Here is a 26,842-nt window from a genome sequence, read left to right as displayed (position 1 = left end):
AACGCCTGAACATCAGTGAAGGTATAGTACTTACCTAAATATCTTTTTATATCTAAGTAAAATAAGGGAGCAATTAGGGCAATATGAAAGGTTGCCTAGGGGAATGGAACGATATACAGTATAAAAATGCTCGCGTGAATTATTTAAAACTATATACAAACTAGCTGATCCCGTGCACTTCGTTGCCCGTTAAATATACCAACTCTATATGACTCAAACTTTGTTCAATTCGTTATTTAATATTCGGTGTATGGTGTTCAAAACTTTTCCGTTTCCCGAAATAAAAATTCTGATTCACAGCACTATATTATCAGGTAGGCAATCAACCTGCGGTAGATCGCGGACCCCGTGCTGTTTGTACGTAAGTATATGATTTAACTCTAAAATATCAAAGTTATACCATAAGTTTGTCGTATTCCACCTATGGTGAATTAATATAATCAATTAATACAAAATCCTAACCTAACCTAACCGTACTAAAATCCGATAAATAAAAAAAAACCAAATTTAACCATTTTTAAATTAGCCTATCTTTTTCCTAGAGGTCTAATCTACACACAAACATTCATTTATGATTAGTTGTTTTTTTTTTGCTAAACTAAATAATTATAATAATTGTTTGAATTATTTATTGTTTGAATGTTATTTATTTTCAGCCAGCTACTATTTCTTACTAAAAATGGCATAGGCATACAATTTACACATTTTTTTAAGTTAAAATTAAAATTAAAAAATTCACACAATATATTTTTATAAATTGTAGCCTATGTGTTATTCTGATGTATAAACTATATTATTGTAAAGTTTCATTAAGATCCATTCAGTAGTTTTTACGTGAAAGAGTAACAAACATACTTACAAACTTTCGCGTTTATAATATTATAGTAGGATATACATTTGTTCCTACTAAAAGTCGCACCGAATTGATTCCCTCACATTGCGTTCAAAAATTATTTTATAAAAAACATTGAAAACTTAATTTATACATTTAAAAAATTTAGTATTGTTTTAGAACATACAATATTATGTAATATTCATAATATTACGCGTAGTATAGATACATCACAATTCACAACATTTGTCTGAAAAAATATAAGTAAATAGCGAGTACCTACCTATATACTATTATATATAGGTACTATTGAACTCTATGTAAATAGTGTAATAATATAATAATAGGTAATATAGTAATAGGTTATACACGGCGTAGTTGCACGTTATATACGCGTGATGTTGATTGTTTTCCCGTCACACGTGCAAACGTTTTTTTTATTGGCACTCGTTCGAAAAAAACTAAAAAAACCGACATTTTTGTCGCACACCGTAATTATTTAGATTACATTATTGTTGTTATTGTCGTTGTTATTATATATATTATTACGCCGCATAACTAATTTACAAATATACATACATAGTATATAAACGAATATATCTATACATCGACTATCGAGTACCTATACTTTAACGGCCAACTGAGAAAATGGTTTCATCATAATATTATTATAATATGCGATATATACCGCATCATTGTATACGTAGGTATATGTATGTATATGTCACCATGAAGAGCAACAAAAACCAACGCGTGTTAGCGGGAAAATAATGGTGTCCTTTATATTTTGTTTATGGGTTGATAATATATGCGTGTTTTTATATAGCTAAAATCCACAAATATAAGTATAAAATATAAATTATATTATTATAAGTTATAACTAATATACGATTATAATATACATATTATACAATAATACTATATAACATATTATATGAATTATGAAGCTAACGGTATAATATGCTGTGTACAGATATATAGTTAGTAAAATACCTAGAAATATGCATGAAAGTGCAGGTAATATATACCATATTACCATATTGAATAGTTATTGTGTAATTAAAAATATATATTAATTTTAAAGATTTTAAAGATTTACAAATAGTATTATTACGTGTAAATTATGGATTGTGACTATAATTATTTATTGTTTTAATATAGGGTTTGGATTTTTCAATTTTTCGAAATTATGTATACCTAATATGATTGAAAATGAATTGAATGAAAAAATATTCAAAACTACAGACTTCAATAACGGATCGAATCTATAAATGCACTAATAGGTTTTAATTATTTATACCTAGGTAGCCTTTAAAAAGCCTATATTAGATACCTTTTAATAGGAATTTTCAATACTATAATTATTTTTCTTTTTTTTCTTTTACTTATAGGTACATTATACGGTTAATTTATCATTAACTTCAATTTGCCCAAATATACCAATAACTTTTGAAAGGGTTATATAACTAACTATTTAAAAAAATAATAAAATATTAATACCTTATATTATAGTTAGTTGTGAAATAGCTAGTGATGTTAATAACTATTTTGAGTAGTTGGGCAATAAAATAAGAAATCTAAAGAGTGGTTTTGGTATAATAATATGAGTAATGAGTGAATAAAAAATATAGAGACAATAACAAATGTTAGTATTTTATGTTGTCATTATCTGAAGACATAAACTTAGAAATTATATATAATATATAGATATATATATATATTCTACCAATTAAATAAATTAAGTATGGTACGATGATATATTATTACGAAGCTTAAATTTGTACCTAGGTATATAATATGTACGATAAGTATAGTAATGTATATTATTTAACTTATTTTAACATAATATACAACTAAGACATTTTTATTCAATAAAATGAATAGATATAACGCTTTTAAAATAGGTATAATATAAAAATAATTAAAATATATGTATATAAACACGAAGTATAAGTACCTATGCGCAAATTTTACAAATTGGATTTATATACAGCATATAGATAATTGTTTTTTGTTTTATAGACACATCCCCCATAATATAGGTATATATTATGTGTAGTACCTATATGAACTATATATTATAATGATGTGTTTTACACTCTTTCAAATATAAAAATACGCATATCTGAAATCTGTGGAACTTACTATATTATAAAGTTACCTACCTACCTACCTACAAAAACATACATTAACGTACATTATTCATTCGTATACATACATATTCCATACATATAATAATATAGGAGGTACCTATATTACCTATATAATATAGTATATACCTATATGTATGAAGTGCACCGAAACTTTTCACTTTTAAAACAAAAGTTTGAAACCGCTCGGTATTGACCCTATAAAACTTTGAACGCTAATAAAAATAATGTATTCAAATCCACTCCTATATATCTGTCATTCGTGCATATTATAGCTGCTGACGACCTAGCATAGTTTATATAATATTATACACACGCCATACAATATTTACAGCGAAATATTATATAAAAAACTATAAAGTATACCTAAGTTTTAAACATGCTTAAATAGATCCAATATATTAAACCCATAATATAATAAAATAACTATTGCTTGTATAGTTTCCATATATATTTTATTCAAAAGCTATATATATATAGCTTTGTAGAATTGAATATAAATTTATAATTGCGTTGGCTTTCCAGAAATTACATCAAAATGGATTTATTTAACAAGCAATTGACAAATATATTTATTAAAACCTACTTAACGTTTTGAAATGAATAATATAATAATATATAATAAACTTGATTTAAATAATATACTATAATAATATTTACAATAATATTATACCGATTATACTTATTTAATATGATTCTTTTATACGTACCTAGAACTAAACAATAATCATTTTCTCGAAAACTATAAATTAATATTATTAAGGGCCGTTTTATCAATCACCTGTTAAATGTCTAGTTAACTAGTCTCAGATAAAAACTAACTGCAGATTAAAAATATAATGATTTTATCAATTATATTTATACTATGATTAACTATTCTAGGGTATAACAAACTGAAGATTAATTAACTATCAAACTGCATTAATTGATGTTAGTCACATCAGTAATATGAACATGTTTCTAACATCTATCAATGAATTGTTATCTGTTATCATGATATATTTATTTCACGCCACATTATGTCATTATCTGACAAATTATTATCATTTTCTTGACGTTTTCAGCTTTTCACTTTTAAAAATATAAAACAGTTTTCTATTTTGCATGTTCAATGTTGTCGTTTTGCATTTGTTAGTTTTGAGTAATATTTAATAACTATGAGTTTATTAAAAACCAAACGTGAACGCTCCACAAATTTTATCGACAGCGAACTGTATATTGTGCAATAAATATCCAACCCTGTTTGAATTTCTTCAATATATATACTAGACTGTCAATAATATTGAGGAATATCAATTATTGTGCAATATTATTGATCGTGTAGGATTACACTAAGGCTACAGACATCGGAAATTAAATTGTTTTAGTTTTAGAAATATAGGAAATGCGAGTATAAAATTTCAGTGAAAAAGTCATGTGTCTACGATATTTTTTTTAGAGTTACACAAAAAACCAAAATCGATTTTGTCAAAAACCAATTTGGCATAAAAATTTCGGTTTTTCCTTAATTTTTCGTTTGTTTTTTTTTACTTTTGACCCCCACAGTACAAACTTATTCTATTTCCTATCAGAAAAAATGCTGTTGAAGAAAATCAAAGCACTTTTGACAGACACAAATTTTGTTAATACCTGTTATTTTAATTTTACCTTTGTGTAACAGTTGTTACTTCTTGTTGAACCATTTCTAATACAATCTTAAATGTATTTTTACTTAGACGGAATCTGGCAAAAAAGTCTTGATCGTCCCATTTATTTAAATGATCTATTCTTGTTGACAATAAATACGGTCTTCGATATTTGTTCAAACATTGGTTCATATAACCCAAATATTCAAATTCTTCATCAGTACTACTGTCACTACTACTGCTGCTACATAAATAAGTCATCTTAAGTACCTTTTAAATTAAATTTAATTACTTACATTCAAATAATAAAGATAACAATAACAATTATAAAGATACCTACAAGTCAACGAATAAAAAAATCTTTGAAATTAAAAGTAAAATCAAACAAAATGTAATCACATACCAAAATAAATAAGATTACTGATAATATTTCAGCTAAACTCTAGTTAAACTCTTTAACTGGCGAAATATCTCGGATTAATTAATTTGCAGTTAAACTTCGGTTAATATATTAATCAAGTATTAATAAAATCACATTTCTACTTTAACTGAGGATTAATCTTAACCGAAGATTAAATTCTCTTAACTGGAGATTGATAAAACGGCCCTAAATAATATTGATGCTAAGTCATATATTTAACGACGATTAATAGTATACAGATAATATAGAAATGTATTTAATAATATAGGTACTATATAGGTACACAGAATAGGTTAAATACCAATTAAACCTACCTAAATAATTGCTTTTTAGCATAATATTTGTAGAATTGTGACATCTTTTTCATCTTTTTAAGAATTTAGGAAAAGTTCCTACAATTATGTATGAATAAATTTTTATTAAAACTCTATATTCAAACAATGTATAGGTAGGTACATACTATTATTCAATATTGAAAAAAGAATGAAGAAAAAGCTGTAACATATTTGCTGTAATCAGACATGTGATTTATTTGCAAATAGTATATTTGTTAACAATCATATTTAGTTCTTTCATATATTATATATTATATGTTTCAATCGAGTACTATGTAGTATGATAAAATTAATACATCGACGTATTGTCAAACAAGATGAAGAACCACCATCTTGACAATAATAATAAATATATCTAAATTTCAGAATTTTGAATAAATTATATTAAATATGAGCATAATATGCTAAAAAATCAACTAAATTAATAGGTATTCATTATTTTAGTTGATTTCTTTAAGCTATATTCAATATCTAATACAGACAATAGCAGTAGAATACGCAGTTTTATAGTTATCATATACTACCGTAGTATATGTGTTTAAAAAAAAAAGATTCTTTATCCGTCTTATACAAAAAGTCTAAAAATAAACATTATACTTACCTTTACCTATAGTTGTAAATACTGAATTTATAATTGTACGTATATATACCGTATAATATAGTATACTCATCGACTACTGTATGCAGACGTTAAATAAATATTTTTACTGTGCATATTATTTAAATCAAGTTTTAATATATAGGTAATAACTAATAATAAATGTTCGATGCATAATCATATATCATATTATACTTCTAAATTTATAATGTTTAACGCATAAACTTATTATACTGCAGAGCACTGTTTATTATTTTATTACACATTCGTCGACAAAAAGCGCATCCTACACACATATATTTACCCTTTTAATAGACAGTGTATGTATACCGTATACATCATAGAAAGTTCAAATGCATTAGATTATAAATGCATCGTATGTTTAATAACAATAATAATTGGTTTTAAATATACGCGTCGGGTGCGTGTCCAGCAGCAAGGGGATGATGGTTCGTGTGGATAATATATATATTATATATATACGCATCCGGAATACTTACAGGGCGAGGGTCGAGGGTTGTAGCTAGGTTTCCGGTATATAACGACCACAATAGGCGGTAACTATATATTATATATAGGTACATCACGTCACGCGTCGCCGTCACATCATAATTATTATTGGTATAGTATAGTTTGAGGTATAGGTATCCATATAATATATATATCTATATAGATGGGGTGATCCATTATACGTAAGGCATCACTATTTGATTCAGAAAACACTATATAACTAACGTTTTTGAAAATACTTAATTTACATAATTTCAAGTCGTCACTAAATAACATTTTTACTATTCTTTTTATCATTTTATAAGTTGTTTACTTTTTGAATGACAACATTTTTAATTTCATATTCGTAAGCAGAATATTAAACACAATATTTCGAACTATAAAAGTCAAGTTTTGGACAGGTATTTAGTTTATTAGTTATAACTTATAAGGTATATAGATGAGCGAAATAATATATCAACATTTAGGGGTAGGTACCCCACGAGGTTATATGCATCGATATACTCTAAAATATATTTTAATTTTGAATAAGGAAATAAGAATGCACGTAGTCATTAAAAAAAGTTAGGATTTAAAAAATGATAATAATAAAAATGGTAAGAATATCTAAAAGTTTTAGATAATGTTTCCTCTAATGGACTACCTACCTAGGTATATATTATGTACAAAAAACAAGTTCATAACCGTTAATAGTTTTTGAAATAATGAGTGTCTTACGTTACCTTTAATACATACCTGGCTACCTATAGTGTGCGTGTTAATTATGTCGGGAACTTGACGGGCGCGCGTATATATATAGGTACCTACCTATTGTGCGCGGCAGCAGTGCTTTACCGACGTGCGATTATGCCGTCAAAGAGGAGGAAAAACCATTCCGCTATATGCATGCGCAATACTCGGGGACGACGACAATAACAAACGTGTACATGATGCATATTGTTGTTGTTGTTGTTGGGATAGCAAACGCCGGTAATATTATAATATTGAGTATTGTGGTGCACGCGCGCGCGACTATAATATAATTATATTATATATTATTATTACCATTGTAATATCGTCGTCGTTACACTGTCCCTCTATCCACACTCGAAAGCCACAAAATGCGGGTGCGATTATACTATTACCCCCCCCCCCCATCATGAAAAAAAAACCCTCGTAAGGACGGTGTCGCACATGTAATAATAGTAATATATCACGTCCAGCCGGTATTTGGCGGCGGGGAGACCATCCAATCGGAGAACGGTTGGGCGTCGACGGATGGGCGGTCGCGAGGCGCTTCCCCCCTCCCTCCTACACGACACGCGGGATCACACAACAACCGGTTGTCGATAATTATTGTTGTTATTATTAACGGCCAAGGTCTTGTATATTATATATATTATGGAGCATGTGCGTCGTTTGCAACACACGTCGTAGTATAATAATATTATAGTAGGTACACGTCGCCGCACGTCACCCTAAGCGCTTCACCGTCATCGAACCGTCCGCCGATAATATTATAATACATTAATATATATTATTATTATTATTATTACTATGGGATACGAAGGCAGCGGCGGTATCTGCCTCATCTACTGAGCATGTTATTATGGACAGCCGCCCGCCCGCGCGCCGCCGACACGTTATAATATTAAATGATAATTATAATAACAATTATTATAGAATGGTAGAATACCTACGCTAGGGCTGGCGGTATTTTCGATGTACCGTCAATTACCGCGTTATCCGGTATTTTCATTATTTGAGGATTCCGGTATACCAAGTAACTACATATATAACGTTGTTCATTTTTAGTGCAATATTTGTTTTCTCTCAGACCAACGCGCACGCAACATAGAGAAACGCATGAATTTGAAATCGTTTTTTATTATGACTTTTAAGTAACCTCAGAGTAAAATTTAAATTTTAAATGGATACCAATTACATATTTTTGAGACAATATTTAGAGTAATCGATATGTCATATTACGTATATACCTTCAACAATATTATTCTCTGTAGTTTTTGTGATAGGTGGATTGCACTCTTAAGATAACTCAAAAACATGAAAAAAAATAATTTTGCATGAAAGCGTTTTTACTTTTTTTTATTTTTGAGTAATTTCAATATGTTGGGTGCGGGAGCGTCTGAGAGAAAACTAATATTGCATTACAAATTAGATTTTTTGAGCATGCTCTGACCTAGTATGTCTATATTTCACGGGTTAAACGGCAAAAACAAACAGTGCTCTGACATTCTCTTAAAAACTTTTAGGGCCGTATTCATAGTCGATGCTTAAGAATAAGACGTATTGCTTATAGGCTATACTTATGACTCAATAAAGTAAATAATAAGGAGAATAATAGGTTTTTTCAACATTTTTTTTATGTTTAAAAATAAAAACATATTTTTATAAAGACTTATTTATTGAAAAGGAAATAATTTCATAATTCTTGTTACATATAATATTATTGAGTCATGCTAATATACGAGTATACATAATATTTTTATTAGTGTAATTTTGAACTTTGTTCATTTTCCTGGATTTTTCCCTCTAAAAAAAGTATGTTTATGTCCACCAGCCCTCGAGGTATATGGTATTATATGTAGGTACCCTGCATATACCCAGTGATGCGCACGGCTATATATATGATGGGTGGTACCAATATACTATATACATTTTTTTGAAGCCATACAGCACTTCACTTCTCCACACACCACCACAAGAGGAGATTAAAAATATTCAATCGCAAAAACATAAAACATAATTAAAGAATTTATACATTAAGCTATGTTTAAGTATAAAAAGTAGCAGTAAGGTTTGGCCGTAAAACTAAAATAAATTATTCAGCTAGTAGAACATAATTTCATATGACGTATGCAATTGCAGTGACCATATACGAGGTGGGAATATGATTAAACGTAAAAAAGTGAGTGTTTCTTTTTGAGGTGTAATAGCTGCTGCTGCAGGGACACTAAATGAGATTGATGCGCGAGAAGAACTGCAGGAGCGTTATAACTGCGCAGTTAAGAAGGGAAAAAATAAAAAAAGTATCTACATGCATCAACACGGCAAGAGAATCAATGGTTGGAAATGGCTTAGGATAGAATAGTGGAGTATATATAGTCATATGAAGTGGGTATGACGGATTTTCAAGTACAATAAGACATACATTATGTTATATTATAGAAAACTATTTTTGACCCGCGTCGTGCCTATAAACGATCACGAGCCAATTACGGATGGTAGGGTATACCGCGACCATATCATAATAATTCCAAAACGGAGTGGACGAGAGAGAAATAAAGGGAGTGGAGACATCATGAGCAAATAGTTAGGTATTGCGTTTAATGTGTGAAGACCAAGACGTATATAATATTATGTTATGTGAATATATACATATAGTACCTACCGCGTAATTGTAATTATGTACATCATAATAATTAATAATATTATATTATCTCAGTATAATATGTTGTTGTCCCCCTGCAGACGACGACGCTCAAAAATAATATATTACACAAAATATACACGATAATATAATATTATAATATTACCAAGCGTCTCATCTCAACGTTGTTATATTATTCTGTATACTCGTCTGATAAATGACGTGGCCGCCGGGCGGGCAGTGGTGACGGGGTGCATATTATATACCTATAAGGAGGCGGCCTAAACGTTCATTATAATAATATTTTTAATATAGGTACACTGCGCGCGCGCACGAGGGAGACGTAAATTATAAATGTAGGTATATAATAATATATCGATACGCTGCAGCAGCGTGTATATTATATTAATAATAATTTGATTATCGGATATAATGAAATAAAAAAATATACCGAGAATACACGTTAAGTATATATATATATATAATATAGGTGCAGCATATAGATAGGCATTATATATTATATGTGTGAGTGCGCGCGCGCGTGTGTGTAGGGCCCCGCCGACTCCATTGTTGTGCGCTATACGCCGATGCCGGCGATGGCCTCGATAATAATATTTTTAACAGCAATAATTATTACTGTTGTTAAACACCGGAGCGCACTCCTCTCAACTATTGACTATATTATACGCGCGTTCGGAGAAAAAAACAGCATCAATCTCAACACAATATTATAATATATTATGCTCCACAAGTATAGGTACCTACAAACGCTCATCATATTATAGTATATTACATTGCTAAAATTTTATTTTTTTATACTTTTAATTATTATTCAATTATATTATATAGAAGAGCGCCAGTAAAACACCACTCTTTTTGTTATTACTATTATAAATTCTAATAATAATTAAAATATAAATTATAATAATAATTAAACTATAAATTATTATTACTGCGTATTAAATTAACGCACCTGTGTACTATACCTTTAAAACATATGTTATACACTTATACCAGCAAGTGGCAGTGTCATCATCAATCTACCAAAAAATGTATGTTACTATACCGCGTTATACCTACGTATTTATTTATCGTTCAATATATGTGTATTTAAACATTGGAGAGGGACACATGACATTTTTACTGAATGTTTATATTGGAGTTTTCTATACACCATGCCATTTTTAAAATATTTTGACTTATTTTGAGCTGTTTAGGGACATTTTCAGTTTCATTTTTTTTTAGTTTTTTATATTCTATAAATATCAATAAAATGTTGTTAATTGGGTACAAAAACTTGAAAATTTAATAAAAGGCTCTTTATATTGTTTCAAAAACAGATGAAAAATATTGAAAAATCCATATAGTCTAAATTAGTTCAAATAAGTTCAAATATTGACAAAATACGTAAAAATGACGAAAAATTCCAAATTTTTTTGAGTAGGAAATTCATAAAAAATGTAATGCAAGATTCCACATAAATTTGTCTATCTCTATCAAACAAAAAATGTTTACAAGAACGCCAAATTAAAATTTTTATGAGCGTATGAAATTCATATTTTTACAACATTTGATTTTCACTCGATTTCTCATGTAACGATTTTCTTATACCTATTGTTGTAATTAAAAAACGAATGACTGTAGATATTTCGAAATTTCACTGAATGTTTATATTAGCCTTTTTTATACACCACACAATTTTGAAAATAATTTGACTCTTTTTGAGCTATTTACTGACATTGTCAGTTTTTAATTTTTTTAGTTTTTTTTTCTATAAATATCAATTCAATTTTATTTGATGGGTAAAAAAGCGTAACAATTTAATGCAAGGCTCCTGATATATTGTTACAATAAAAGTTGGAAAATATTAAAAATACATGGGCACAATTTTTTTTATAAGCATTTAAGGTTTGAATTTCGACAAAATTTAATAATTATTTTGTATAGTTAAAAATTTATAAAATGTTCAACTTGAAAATTTAAAACAAGGTTCCACGTAAATAGGTTATATATAAAATCAAAAATATTATAATTTATGATATGTTATATATTGTGTTGATAATACATTTTTTTGTTTTATTGCGTGAATCTACTTGTTCCGATTTAATAGGTACAAGTGGTTTATCCTGAAATCAATATAAATCTAAAATCATTTAATGACCTCTTAAACCCTCGGTAATGAAAACAACAAAATATAATTGAAGAAACAATAAATCAACGACGCGAAACAAAGTATTTAGTGCGTGAAATTTACGACTATACAGAATGACATTTAATGATTTATATTTTATACATAAACATGTTATATAGGTACTATATACATACCTGCCTACTTATATATAAATATGACCCATCATTGACAATAATTTTTAAAAGTATTGAAAAACAAATATATTTTTTGATAAATTGTAATCATCAATACCTATATTATCTAATGAACTTGGTCAAGAAGCTTGAAAATATATCAAAAGGTTACTATTATAAGTTGTGCTTGTATGGCAGTTTATATAAATTTCAAAAATATTTATCAAAAATTTTTTTAAAAGCGTTTATAGTTAAAATTTCGATGAAACTCTTTAAAATCATAAACATTTGAATATTATATTTAAAGACAATAATTTATGAATTTTCAATTTCAATACCTAAGGCTTAAAAATAAAAATAAATACAAGATTCCTCAAAAGCTGTTCTTACGGAAATTTTAAAATATCAAAAATACAAAGGCACAATTTGTTTAATAATCATTTGAAGATAATATTTTGACTTGATTTTGACGAATACTGATGTTTAAGAGGACGTTATACCCGCAAGTGTTGTCTCCGTCTTACAAGTGCGTACCATGACAAATTTTACGCTCAGCAGAACACGTGTAGCTCCGTTAGTATAAAAATTAAAGCGAATTGACCTCTTATATAATCTAAAGGTAAGATTATTATCTAGGCAACCTCATGGGCTTTTTAGTATATTTTAATTTTAAAGCGAGTTATGAGTATTTTTAGATGTATAAACAATTTACAATTTTAAAATACTCATAACTCGCGTTAAAATTAAAATATAATAAAAAGCCCATGAGGTTGCCTGGATAATAATCTTACCTTTAGATTTTATAAGAGGTCAATTCACTCTAATTTTTAAATTAGCGTTAAATACTACACGTGGTTTGCTGAGCGTAAAATTTGCTATGTTACGCACTTGTAAGACTGAGACAACACATGCGGGTATAACGTCCTCTTAAACAAAAACTATTTTCCTTCAACAATGTTAGTCATTTTAATTGTAGAAACTTGAAACTTTTCGCTATTATACATAAATTATTATTTGAAAATATTTAGTCTTAATTTAAGGTAATTTAAATCACGAACTTATAGTCAGCTTAGAATTCTAAGGTACTTACTCGGTTATTGAGTATTATAAGTTAATAACAATATAATACGCGTTGTTTTTGGCAAAATTTAGTTCAACCCACCAGATAGGAGCGGAGATGATATGCCTTTAATCATTATAATTTTTTATATACAATATTTATCATTGAATTGAAATTATACCTATATACCTACTATAGATATAGGAGAGTAAGTTCACAGTTTTTTAAATATACAAGTTCTATAGTTTAAAAGAGTTATGTATACGATTCGTATATATTAAAATATATTTTTAGGTAGGTACTAGATACCCACTATAAATTATTGTCTATTGATATACATTAGTATTTATAATTGATCTTGTAAATAGTTATTAAGATGTACAATAAGGGCATATACAAGATTCAATAAGATTTGTATAGCGTTTTTCAATTTTCTACCACTTGATAATGCGTATTATGATGGATTAAAATATATAAGACCTATATTTTTTTTAGTTATTTCCGTATAATTTGTATATTTAATAAAATAATTTTAAATACGATTGAATAATATACCTAATGTTAAATATAATAATTAATCAATATTACATAGGTACCGCGGCATATTATGAGTAGGTATATAAGTTTATAAATTATAAATATTAAAAACATTATATATTTATAAGCTTGTTTACTCTTATTGCAAAATATATGTAATGCGCTCTAGTCATTTAATTTAAAAATAAACAAAGAATCAAGCCAAAAATACTACACAATATGTAGGCTAACTATATAAAATCTGTATACCTATATGTTACTGCGAACGTCCGAAGATAGTACATTGTCGACAATCACTAGTGAATGTGAACATTCACAAAGCCAATTTGCGTATGTATACGAAATATTTATGAATTTTTAATATTTTAAACATTACAGTATAACTGGTGATTATTTACATACACAAAACATAAATAGAGTATACTCTACATATACGTTGATAAATAATACAAAAATAACAATTTATTTAATATTTATATTATTTTATATATTTATATTTTATCATATTAGGAAAGTGGGCCCCATATCAGCTTAATAAGATTTTAATTTATTATGGTATATGTGTGATACTGCAGTATCATAAATAGGCATCTCACTATCCAAGATTAAATAATATAAATTACATAAAATGATTTTTTGGACTTTTTAAGTATAGGTACTTAAAGACCATATTTTCAAATACTTGGATTTTTTAACCGTTCAAAGAGTAGGTATGTAGGTATTAAATTACATTAAGACGTAGTTTTTCTTTAGAAGTTATTAAATCCAGATTTTTGGTTAAAATCTATATTTTTTATCAGAAATTAAATAAAATTAAATATGATTAACAATATTTACAGTAATAAAGGTTGGTTGTCATTTGAAAAAAAGAAGTTGTAATCACAGAACATTCCTACTAAAAAAAATAAAAATCTGAGTATTTAAAAAAATGATCTTTTAGTGTACCTATTACCACCTACCTGCTTAAAATTACAAAAATCATAATTTAAATAAATGATTAAAGGGAAAAATTTTGGATTAGCATGCCTGGTGAAACCTGTACACACATAGAAAACTGTTGTAGATTCAATTCAACGCCAATTTGAGTTAATCTCATACACATTTGCACGTTATATACACATGCTGTATAATATGCTGTATGGCATGCTATACGTTCTCGAGTTTATTATATAATATATAATATGACTTTAACAGTCTAATAATACAAATGCTTCACACTAAACATTCGTGAGAAGAAATATAATACACAGAAAAATAGAAAGAAATATTAATGGTCAACCCTTTGTGAAAAATTCGGATCAAAAAGGAGAAAAGATATCCCGGACTAAAAGAAATAATTGCAAAATCCACATTATTAATAGCATTTTGCAAAACCTGCTGAGATATTCATGTATATTATGTAGTGCACAGTTGTAAACCGATCCTTAACTCTTCCAACAATAATTCCCCGACGATATTATTTATCTTTTATCATGTCGGTATGTTGTCCATTTGGGTTTATGGACAAGTGGACACGAAAGAACATACAATATAATAATGGTTCTCACAAACTCACCGTGTATGTTGTGGGTAATTTGTCGATTTTTTTAAGGGAAAAGCCGCTAATGATTGGTCTTTTATAATCTACAAGAATTCTTCCCTCGACTAAAGTCAATAAATCAAATTCGTATATAAACACAAAGACATGTCACCCCGAGCATAACCCCCGCTATGTATTACTATCTGACTGACCCATGTTTATTTTATGCGGCTGAATTAATGACAACAATCCAACACTACACGCGTCGGTATCGAATTCAAAATCTCTTGTAATATTATTTATTATCTGATGTTATTGAATATAAGTATTAAGTAGGTATTGGATATAATATATTATTATGTTAAACTATAATACAATTTAAAACAAATATATACCGACTTCAAGTAGAAATAAGTCACAAATAGGAAATAGAAAAACCATTGTGGACTGTTAACTTCAAATTAATTTTTATATCATTATTAGAATAATTCTGCAGGAAGGTAACCAATTTCAAAGGATTTTAAGTATAAAAAAAAAGATACACGACAATTACCAAAGTAATAACTAAGAAATACTTACGATAAAATATTTAATCTCAATAAGAGTCATTACTCATTACTTATTAGTTATAAGGTACTTACATTATATATATACAATATACATTATACCTACTCAATATGGTCACCAATAATTTATAAATATAAAAGTTATATAAATGACTAAATTTAGAGTTTTTAATGATCAGAAATAATAATATAGGTAGGTTCTACATATTTTATATAGATATCATTTTGTGACAAATAATATAGGTATACGGAAAAAAAACCAAAATTATAATATACTCAGAATATCTTATTATATCGTTATATATATCTTTAATAGAGGTATATCTTTTTTCCTTTATTCTATTACTGTTACTTAATAATAAAAATATTTGTATTGTTATTATTAAATAATATTTAAAAAATATATATATATAATTTTAGTATAATAATTGTATTTAGACAATACTATACCTAGTAATCACAGAATATAATATTATACAATCTAACATTATGATCTATGATGTTATTACTTATGACTTATGAAGCTTAAAATGCTGGTAAAATTGTTAAAATGCTTCGTATATAAAATAAAAGTTATAACAAAAATGAATCTAAAGTAATTTAAATAGGCATAATATAAAAAATAAAAATATGAATATAATATCAGCATTTTTCTGTTGTGTTATCAATATTATTATAGGTTAGGTTAAAATATATGAATAAATAAAATTAAAGTTAAGTTAGAAAGTTATTACCCACCTACTTAATAATTAATTTATATAATGCATTACATTTGAAAAAATGGTTTTTAAAATTTATATTTTAAATTAAAAAAAACTAATTTCTAACTTCTACTTAAACTTTAGTTACTTTTTTCACCAAACTAACTTCTATCTAACTAAGTTAGAAATTTGGTAAATTTTAGTAACTAACTTATATTCTAACTTAGTTACTTTTTATATTAAAGTAACTTAACTTTAACTAATTGAAAAAAGTGACTTATTTGCCCATATTTGAAATTGGATAAAATAAATATATAATTAATTGTATAATATTTGAAAGTATAATTAATTTATATATAATTTTTATAATATTGATAACACAGCATATAGATTGTATATTATATTTTGTGATAATGTTAATTCTCTGATTATATTATCACTAGGTATGGTTTTTTTTTCGGGATTCATAATATATAGGTTATCGGGTCAAAGGGAACAACCATTAAACTTTGACGCAATATTAAAACAGTATTGTAAAAAAATTACTGTACCTAAAATTAAACAATTGTTCATACTTATGTTCTTTGGTCTGGCCAAGTTACTGATTTTTAAAATTTGTTTTATCGTTTATATATTAAAGGTGATTTTACTCGAAAATGTTCTTCATTTTATGAATTGAAATTGTGCAGTGTTGGTTATACTGCTAGTTGTCCCTATTTAATTTAAGTATACCTTGTAAAAAACAACCCATGGAATTTATTTTCTCATATTTATATAGAGATTGGTATATATACATATAGTTAAAAAAACTTTTAAAAAATTAAATAAAAAAGGAATATTTTTAACAAGTATTATAGTCATTATTATATAAGTACATAGTTTTTCTCTTATATTATCCACATTATATGTTGAAATTGAGTTTTATGTTAAATATGATCATCGTGTACTTATAGCACTTTTTACTTTAACATTTTTTTTTCGTTCAAATTAATTAACATAGCATACAACTAAATATAATACCTATACGAAGAGCTCGAGACTTGTAGGATATCTTGTGATACTTAAATGTTATATAGATAAGTAATATACAAATCTTTTACAACACAGGTAAATAGATATTTTGCATATTAGATTCTGAGCGAAGCGATGGATGTATTGATTTTACAATGATGTGTGTTTTTAAGATTCTGAGCGAAACGATGAATGTATTGATTTTACAATGATGTGTGTTTTTTTTTTTTATTTTTGTGTCTGTCATCACCTTTTAGGACAGTAAAAGTGCTTGGATTCTCTTCAACAGTAACTTTTCTGATAGGAAAGTGAATCTAGTTAGTACTTTGGGGGGGGGTCAAAAGTCTTCCCAGTAGTCTTCAAAAGCGACGTGAAAAACAAAAGAAAAATTAAGGAAAAATGGGAATTTTTACGCAAAATCAGTTTTCGAGAAAATCGATTTTGGTTTTTGGTGTAACTCTAAAACAAATGACCGTAGGGACATGAAATTTTGACTGAATGTTTATATTAGCATTTTCTATACACCATAAAATTTTGAAAATATTTTGACTCTTTTTGAGCTGTTTACGGACATTGTCAGTTTTCAATTTTTTTAGTTTTTTTTTTCTATAAATATCAATAAAATTTTTTTGTTGGGTAAAAATTGAAAATTGAATATAAGGCTCCTGATATATCGTTCTAATAGCAGTTGAAAAATATTAAAAATCTCTAGTCACAGTTTTTATTTATAAGCATTTAAAGTTCAAATTTTGACAACATTTATCAAATTTATAATTTATTAATTATTTTGTAGTTAAAAATGTATAAAATGTTTAACTTTTATGGCTAAGGATTGAAAATTTAAAACAAGGCTTCACGTAAATAGGTTATATATAAATTACTTTATTCACAATAATATCATCAAATATACTTGGTAATATCATAGGCTGACTGACCGTTTTCGCTCAGAATCGTTTTTCTTATACAATGATATTATATCATTGAATTCAAATTTAACACCATCCATTACAGTGACTCACTTGTAACCTACTGTACAGCAGAGCGACATCCACTTATCCACCTTTTTTTATTTTTATTTTGCATATTTGACCAATGTTTTACTTATAAGTGCATATATGGCTAGTTTTCATACAAAAGTGTATATTTTATATCATAAATGTTTGCATCCACACTCTAAGAAAAAATGTTGGAACCATAATAATTCTATTTTATTCATATTAAATAAAATCATTTTTATTTTAAGCAGTCAAGTATGTATTATATTATGTAGATGTCAAATGCACCTCATCGCGTTATGCTAATTTAAATATTCAGTGAAAATTTCATGTATCGACCATTTGTTTCAAAGTTAGGTACACCAAAAACCGTCAAAAACCAAAACCAATTTTGCGTAAAAATTCCAGTTTATCCTCACATTGTATTTTATTTTTCCCTAGGCTTTTGAAAACTATTGGTTATTTTGAATTTTTACCTGCCAAATGCACCAACTAGATTCACTTTTCCATCGAACAAGAAACTGTTGAAGAAAATCGAAGTAATTTTAATTTTAGTGATGATACACAAAAAAAAAAAATTAATACATTCATGGCTCTGCTCAGAATCTAAAATCGATTTTTTAGGCAACTGGTTTGGCGTATGTTATTATGTTCGAAACTACTTTTGACCCTTAATTTTCAGCAGAGTGGTTACCTACTGGATGGATTTTTTTTTCACATTTTGTTTCCATGCCTCTATATAAATAAATGTAGATAATGTGTCTGTGTACTTACATAATAATATGCTTACTACATGCTGTGAAATTAAAATATAAAATACTTAATTGATATTCATATACCTTTAAATAAAATGTATGATACATAAATTCACTTTAATATTAAAAATAATTAAGGTAAAGGCGTTTAAGACAGAGACAACACTATATGGTGATGTGAATAACATTATTAGAAAACCATATTGGTAGCGCTATCTATGAGCATACTCATTCCTACATATTAGTTGTTGAGAGTATAATAAAGATAGCGTTACATATTTCTATTCAAACGCAATAATAATAATCATTCAAAGATTGAGAACGATTACTTTTAGAGGATGTCTTCATCTATGGTCTATTATGATATCAATTTTTAAAGATATTTTTTTCTTTTACGTAATAATATATATTGTTTTATAGTTAATTAAAACGTAAAAAGTGAACCAAAGAATACATACTTTACAAAAATAAAATAAAATTGCAAACTAATTTCTGGTCGTCCACATTTTTATTGGAAATTATGAAGTGTTGTACTACATTATTTCTTATACTGTTCACTAAGTTTGTTTTGATAAATGTAAATTCGTATTTTGGTGGGACTGTAATACACTAATACGTTAGTTTTATTTTAGTTTACGCTGCCATAATTACGGAACCTTTTCACAAATCATCGTAAGATTTAAGAAAATATAATACTAAAAAGCTGGTAAAAGTGGGTGACACTCTGCTGTACATTAGGTATCCAGAGATTAGACAGTCGCTGTAATGAATGTATTAAATTTTAATTCAATAATCATTGTATACGAAAAACGATTCTGAGCAAAGGCCCCTCAGCCCCTCAGCCTACAATATTACTAAATAAATTGTATGAGATTATTGTGATAAAAGTAATTTGTTTTACTATTATAGGACTACAGCTATAGTAGGTTAAATTAATTGCAATTGAAAATGTAATTGTGTGTATACTGAAACAATATACTGTCTAAAAGTGTACACTAAAAGTCTCAAGTACCCACGAATTATACCTAAATATAAATTACAACAAAATCACTAAAATCGTTATTCTTGGTTTTAGATAGTATGTAATTTTATCAAAATGTGAATTTAAAATATGTAATAAAAAATAACTGTTCACATATTTTTCTGATTTTCTGGCTACAGTATGAACTAATTATGAGAATCCTTGATTGAATTCTCAATCCTTAACTATAAAAAAGGTGGATAAGTGGATGTCGCTCTGCTGTACAGTAGGTTACAAGTGGGTCACTGTAATGGATGGTGTTAAATTTGAATTCAATGATATAATATCATAGGCGTGCGCAGACTTCAATGTCCGGTCGAGCCTGGTAGAATTAGTGCCCCAATACTTTGACAGTGCCCCTATTTTTATTTTTTTTACACATTACCTAACATACATTGTTATTGTAAAATGTAAATTTTGTGTAATATAAAAAGTGTAATATTTATAATATGTATAAATATAATCAAGTTAAATATGTACACATCATATTATATGTGCTAATTTCTAGACATATATTTTTAATGTTAAAATTAAAACGATATAAATACAGCTATGTATAAAAACAAAACACATTACCAGTGTGCAGTGACTGAGTGACAACAGTAAAGAGTTAACAAACTGAATAGATTATTGAGAAATGAGAGGTCAGTTTGTTTACGGTCTTCTATTTGAAAGCGACTATTATTATTATAATTGTATAGGTTTTTTTTTGGAGCAGTGCATCTACCGACGGTCTGCACTCGGCTTATCTTAATATTAAATAAACACGATGTTTATGTATACTATTTATAACCAACCTATTAATGTATTTAATCATAGTACATAATATTTTGTACACAATGTTTTTGTTATATGAATAAAGAGGTACACACAAATAATTGTTATTTTATTTCATTTTCACTACAAGTAAAATTTTCAAACATATTATTATAATAAATAGATACAATCATTTTACTATGCCCCTAAAAGATTCCGGTCGAGCCGGGGCTCAACCGGCTCGCCCCGTGCGCACGCCTATGTATAATATCATTGTATAAGAAAAACGATTCTGAGCGAAAACGGTCAGTCAGCCTATGATTTTACCAAGTATATTTGATGATATTATTGTGAATAAAGTAATTTATATATAACCTATTTACGTGGAGCCTTGTTTTAAATTTTCAATCCTTAGCCATAAAAGTTAAAAATTTATAAATTTTTAACTACAAAATAATTAATAAATTATAAATTTGATAAATGTTGTCAAAATTTGAACTTTAAATGCTTATAAAAAAAATTGTGCCAATGTATTTTTAATATTTTTCAACTGCTATTAGAACGATATATCAGGAGCCTTATATTAAATTTTCACGCTTTTTTACCCAACAAATAAAAATTTATTGATATTTATAGAAAAAAAACTAAACAAATTGAAAACTGACAATGTCCGTAAACAGCTCAAAAAGAGTCAAAATATTTTCAACATTTTATGGTGTATAGAAAATGCTAATATAAACATTCAGTGAAATTTTCAAGTATCTACAGTCATTCGTTTTTTAATTACAATAAAATAAGAAAATTGTTACATGAGAAATCGAGTAAATATCAAATGTTGTAAAAATATAAATTTCAGACGCTCATAAAAATTTAATTTAAGTTTCTTCTAGACATTTTTTTTTTGATAAAGGTAGACAAACTTATGAGTAATCTTATATTACATTTTCAAATCTTAGATTTAAAAAGAAAAATTTTTATGAATTCTCATCAAAATAATTTGCTATTTTTCGTGATTTTTCCGTATTTTGTCAAAATTTGAACTTTAAATGCTTATAATTAAAAACTGTGACTAAGGATTTTTAATTTTTTTCATCTGCCTTTGAATCAATAACCTAGGAGCCTTCTATTAAATTTTCAAGCTTTTTTACTCAACAGATAAAATTTTATTGATATTTATAGAAAAAAAAACTAAAAAAATTGAAAACTGACAATGGCCGTAAACAGCTCAAAAAGAGTCAAAATATTTTCAAAATTTTATCGTGTATAGAAAATGCTAATATAAACATTCAGTCAAAATTTCATGTCCCTACGGTCATTTGTTTTAGAGTTACACCAAAAACCAAAATCGATTTTCTCGAAAACAGATTTTGCGTAAAAATTCCCGTTTTTCCTTAATTTTTCTTTCGTTTTTCACGTCGCTTGTGAAAACTACTGGGAAATTTTTACTTTTGACCCCCCAAAGTACCAACTAGATTTCCTATCAGAAAAGTTACTATTGAAGAAAATCCAAGCACTTTTACTGTCCTAAAAGGTGATGACAGACACAAAAAAAAAAAAATAAAAAAATAAAAAAAAAACACACATCATTGTAGAATCAATACATTCATCGCTTTGCTCAGAATCTAAAATTGAACATTTTATAATTTGATAACTACAAAATAATCATTTTGGCCCAACGAAAAAATTAATAGAAAAAAAAACTAAAAATATCAAATTTTAAATGTCTATAAATAACTGAAAACTAGTCAAAATATTTAGAAAATGGTAAAATGTATAGAAATGTAGAAAATAAACATTTGATGAAAATTTCACGTATAGATACTTACGGTTAATAGCTAGTTTTTGAATAATAACATAATAATAAAATCATTGTATAAGAATTTGTTGATTTAAGGATGAACTTCCGGTTAATTTTTTTTTTTTTGTTAAGTGTAGGAATCTTGTATAAAAATTTCAAATCTCGGATATATATAAAGATAATTTTATGAATTTCTACCCCGAAATAATTTGCAAATTTTCATAATTTTGATGAATTTTGTTAAAATTTTAACTTCAGACGTTCATAAAAATTTTTGTGGTTTTACACTCAACTTTTTTTTTTTAAAACTAAACAACTTATGTATTAGAACCATGTATTAGATTTTCAAATTCAATAAGACTCGAAATTTTCATAAGCCTAAATAGCTTAAAAAAGAATCGCAAAATTTCGAAAATGTTATGACGCATAGCTAATATAATTCAACGAAAAAATCATATTTATGCGGTAATTTTTTTAAAGTTACAATAAAAATAATAAATACATTTTGTCCAAAGTACCAACTAGATTCACTTTCCTACCAGAAAAGATGCTGTTGAAGAAAATCGAAGCATTTTTACTGTTCCAATAGATGATGACAGACATAAAAAAAAGTCTCATCACAGTAAAATCAACACCGCTCGGAGTCTAGAATAAAAAAAATGAATTACCATGATAGGTTTGAGAATTTTAGCACAAGAAGACGATAGGAAGATTAAATCTGTTGAAATAAATCTAGAAATAAATCACCAACTCAATATTAATTTGGATTAATTCATAAAATAAATAAAAATAATTTCAGAGCTATAATTTACTGTACAATTAATTAATAAAATATTAAATAATTATTTATTTATTCACAAAGTAATTCACCAATTCACCAAGCATGAGATCATTCTCCTTGTATATCATTTATTAAAAATGTTTAACTTATAGTTTTCGGTATTTCAATCAATAGTTAAGACCGTCTAGTAATTTACAATAGTTTTCATTATAATTTAATTATTTCACATTTTAACATAATGAAAATTATTTATTATACAGCTACATATTATTTAGAATTTATAGATACATCATTAAATTATATTATTATGTGAATAACAGATTGGTCAATACTTGGCTAATAGTATGTTACACGTAACTTAATAAATGCAATTGTTTAGTACAATGAATGTTTAAAGTAGTACAATGTATCTTTTGGTAATTTTATCACATTTTAAATAAAAGTAGACTTTGTAGTAGATTTTATAACTACGACGAATTATGGCTTAATGTTATTCAAGCAGCATAATATGTATTCCAATCTCAACAAATAAATATTAAAATAATTTTAAATTTAATAACTATTTTTTTTTAAAGAGTATTTTTTTTGAATTTTTTGGTCATTTTTTAAGTTGGCTACATTTTTTGTATATTTCATATATTTATTTTAATGATCTGTAAATTCTCCCGATGGTAAATTCCAGTACTACCAAGACGAAAACATGTAATCTCTCACGGGTCTACTTCGGTACTACGTGATGGGAGCATAATATTGTAAACTCTCCCGGATCTCCCGCATAAAAATCAACGCCTTTGCCTGTTATGAGCTATAATATTAGTAGGTATAATACTAAACATTGTAATTTAATTTTTATGATAGTACGAACATACAGATTTCAAAAAAGCTAAAGGTTATTAAAATTATTTTATTTTGTTTATTGTAACTTTGAATTTTTATGTACACTTCAGTTTAAAAATCTGTTAGGGCATTAATAAATATAATTATTAATTGATGAAGACTAGATGTCTAGAGAAATCGAGAGAGAAATATAGCCGATTCATAGTGCAGCAATAATATTTATAAGAATTCGGTATAGTTTACACATTTCCTTCAGGTAAACATAATGTTGACCCGTGAGAGTTTACATATTTTGTTCAGATAAACATTATAATATAGACCTGGTAGAGTTTACCCCATCATTTACGATTTACATCAATCGTTCGTGAGAACATCAAATTACGCGTATATTAAAATATTATTATTATTATTATTTAATGCAAATGGATTTTTGTATAATCATTTTTATTAGTTTATGTTAAAAAACCATATTTAAGGGCATTTATTAAAGTTTTGAAATATATTTAGTTAGTCGTATTTTTAAAACGCATTTGCCTTGTTTTTAGGTAATTTACTAACACACCCTAGCTATATGAGCTATAATTTATATGTAATGCACCTGTAGGCTGAAAATATAAGGTATGCAAGTAACTGCTATGTACAACTGATACGTGCGCTTAACTCGTATTAAAAAAAAAAAATAGGCAAGATTATAATTTAATATGTATGGTTTTTAAACAAAACTTTTTGTACCTATTCTTTTATATTAAGTAAATAACACGTGTATGCAATATGTGTAGCCTGCATTTGCGCAAACATGGGGGAAGGTTGCCGTGACACCCAAGAAATGTCTTCCTTCGTGAAAATGAATTTCTACAAAGTGCCCCTCTCCTATATAGTAAGTAATATTTTAGCCTTATAGGCTTTACCATTTATTTTAGTAAATAGTTTTGTCTGAGAGCATATAATAGAAATAATAGAAACTTTTCTTCTAAACTTAATAGAAAAGAACAGTAAGAAAAATGCCTAATGCAATTATTTTATAAATCTACACTGGTTCAGTTTGAAATAATTATAATGTATATAGGTAATAGGTATTAAGGTATATATCTAAAACCGATCATGTAAAATATTTTTTCAATCTTCAACATTTAGAATATTTTTTGTTATAACTTAGTTATAGATAATGAATACCAACTACAAAACATTTGATTAATCTGTCAGAAACAGATGTATCAGTTGTGTGTCAAATAAGTTACCTATATAATTTTGTCACAAAGATTCACATAATATTATGTATAAATTAAAACAACCAATAAAATTATCTTACAAAGATTTTGAATATGAATTACGGAGAATTTTTTTATATATGACAATCATATTTTTAGATTTCTTTTAATAGAATCTATAGTTTTAAGTATATAAAGACTTGCCAATTTAATACAAGGTTGCTTAGATTACCTATTTTCATTGTTAAATTCAATACACTTTTAAGATAAGTATTCATAAATTATACATAATTTATATAATAATTACAATATTACATTATGAAATTTAAAAAAAAAAATGTTTTTTATATTAATCGAGTAGAAACTTAGTTCAGTTTTTTTTTTTTAGTTTAATGATCATGATCTTTGATTTTAATTTAAAATAAATAATATATCACTAATCTTACGCTGAGGTGATGTATAAACTGTTATATATACCTACGACTTACCCAATCTAAATTGTTACATAGACATTTATATTAATATATTAGCATTTTATGTTTGTAAAAGTTATCATAGTAATAATTACTACATTGAATTTATATAACATATATTTTATATTTAATCTTTGTACCTACATAATGTTTAATAACACAGAAACTAACTCTTCAATTTTTGATTTAGCGATGCATCAGCATCACTATTTTTAAAAAAAATCTACAGGTGCAAAAGTTTTCTGTAAAAAGGGAAAAATTATTGTTCACATTTGAACAAAAAAATTTGTATCGCAAAATGACACTCCTTTAATGGTAAAATATTTAAGTACCTAAAAATATGGCTTTAAAGTAGGTATATTCAAAATTTCAAAAATCAGAATTTTAAAAAAAATAGTATAATTCCTCGTATAATTCAAACATGAAATATAAAGTATAAAGAAATAAATATTAGGTAGGTATAACCGTGATTTAAATTTTGCTTTCAAATATAGTACACAATATAGGTATATTACATAATATACTTACACTGAAATATAAAAAGAGAGAAGTAAAACGTAACCGCGTAAGAATAATATAATGTAAACACAAGGAGTCACAGGTAAAGAGTTGTACCTGTACCTACACACCTAATTTGGATGTACCTATACAGACTATGCACCGACTGCACATTACATTT

The 26,842-nt window shown here is 26.7% G+C and overlaps 1 protein-coding gene across 2 annotated transcripts in view; it reads right to left on the bottom strand.

Annotated features, from left to right (window-relative positions):
- Positions 1–26,842, bottom strand: part of LOC132949757 (segmentation protein cap'n'collar-like) — a 110,670-nt gene that overhangs the window by 72,129 nt on the left and 11,699 nt on the right. The gene's annotated exons all lie outside the window — the stretch shown is intronic.

The sequence above is a fragment of the Metopolophium dirhodum genome, chromosome 7 (assembly GCF_019925205.1).
Source record: "Metopolophium dirhodum isolate CAU chromosome 7, ASM1992520v1, whole genome shotgun sequence".
Taxonomy (NCBI): domain Eukaryota; kingdom Metazoa; phylum Arthropoda; class Insecta; order Hemiptera; family Aphididae; genus Metopolophium; species Metopolophium dirhodum.
Note: the sequence above shows the minus strand (reverse complement) of the source record. Positions and strands in the feature narration are given on the sequence as shown.